Here is a 1,916-nt window from a genome sequence, read left to right on the forward strand (position 1 = left end):
GGGGCCTCTCTGAGCAGGTGACCCAGAGTCACCTGAGCGTCACAGCAGGAGCGGGGCCTGGGGACAGGATGGAGGCAGCCATGGACCAGTGAGGAGGGCTTCCTGGTCCAGCCACACCTGCCCCAGTGACAGCCACAGGTTGGTGGTAAAGGGGCCACCTCCCTTCCAGTGGCAGGGCCTGGCCTGCCTGGAGACCCCACCCACTGCCTGGGAGGTGCCGGGCCTCCCCCACTCTGCCTGGCCCTGGGGGCCGCACCCACCTGGACCCACGGCCCGAGACCCCACTGCCCACCCGCCCTGCGCAGGAACCTTGCTGGGGTTACAGGTATCCGTGGCTGCTGCACCACCCAGATTTGGGGAGTAAGAGGTAGAGTTTTCAAGTTTGAATTCAGGGAAGCTGTGAGGGACGAGGTAGTGCCTGGCTGGGGAGCCTGGGGGCTTCTGAGGGCTTGTCAGCAGTGGGGAGTCCTCGGGCCTGGGCGGGGCCCCAGGGAGGGGAGGCTGCAGGGGTTGGGGGACCTGCCCGCTGCACCCCCTCTTTCCCCTGCACACGTGGAAACCCATCCTCCGAGGTGTTTGTCCAGGTCACGCTCTCCAAAGGCTGCTGCGCCACGAAGACGAACACGCGGCTCCCCTCCCAGCCCAGGGGCCCTGCCGTGCTCTGTTCCCGGAAGGGTCAGCTCTGGAGAGTCCTTTCCGTCCCCCATCAGCTCCTGTCAGGTCACCTGCCCTGGCCTCAGGAAGGAGGGACACACGTAGGCCCCTTCCCAGAGCCAGAGGTTCCAAACCCGGATCTGCTGCTCCCAGCCTGGAGAGCCACAGGAGCCACTGAAGGGCCCTGTCACCCCCCTCAGGCGGCCCCCACTCCCTGAAGGTCCAGCCACTCAGTCCAGGACCTGCCCCAGCCCCACCTGCCGCCTGACCTGAGGCTCCCAGAGGGCAGAGGGGCCTCCTGGGTCTGCTCTGCACCAGGGTCTGGAGGGACCATCCCAAAGCTCGAGCACCAGGCACAAGGTGGGAGTGCGGGGAGGGGCGAGGACACGGTTCCCAGCTGGACAGAACCGGGAAGACAGGTGGGAGATGCACCCCCCGGCCCCACCTCTGAGAGCTCCCTCTTCCTTCCAGGGGCTCCCCAGGGACAGGTGGGGCCCCTTCTTCCCCCACAGCCCAGGCTCCAGGGAGCCCCCCAGGCTGCAGCCCCGGTGTGCGTCGGGGAGGTGATTCCGGAGCAGGCGTCACACTCTCGCAAGGTGCCTTCTCCTCCCAGCTGCTGAAAAACCCACGCAGGCAGGCACAACAGACGCTCATGCCTGCATCTGGAGGCCAGAACTCCAAAGCCACGGGGCAGGCAGGGCTGTACCCCTCTGGGGCTCCAGGGGAGGACCCCGTCTGCCTCCCCATCCCCTGCCGGCTCAGGCGTTGGTGGCTGTGGCCGTGTCGCCCATCTCCGCCCCCCGGTCCCACGGCGTCTCCCCCACGTCTGCATCTCCTCTCTCCGCCTCCATCTCAGGCAGGCAGTGGCCACTGATTCAGAGCCTGCCCAGGGAACCCTGGGCTATCACACCAGAGATCCTGACGTAACCACCTGCAAAGCCCCTTCTTCTAAATAAGATCACATTCGAGGTTTCAGGGCTAGGATGTGGTTGTCTGTTGGGGGCACCACCAGCCCCCTGCAAGGGGACCCGAAGCAGAGGCCCTTGTGACACGCAGAGCTCTGAAGGACACGGATGGGCGGGGGACACGTGGCTGGAGGCTCAGCGTTTGAGGCAGAGGGGATCAGACCGTGTCAGGGGTCTTGCCAGGAGCCCAGGACTCCCAGACCTGATATCATTTGGTGTTTTAAAGAGACGGTGAGGGCAGGCGGGCTGCAGTGGCTCACGCCTGTAGTCCCAGCACTTTGGGAGGCGGAGGCGGGC

Source organism: Mandrillus leucophaeus, unplaced genomic scaffold (genome assembly GCF_000951045.1).
Source record: "Mandrillus leucophaeus isolate KB7577 unplaced genomic scaffold, Mleu.le_1.0 Scaffold672, whole genome shotgun sequence".
In the NCBI taxonomy this organism is placed as follows: Eukaryota; Metazoa; Chordata; class Mammalia; order Primates; family Cercopithecidae; genus Mandrillus; species Mandrillus leucophaeus.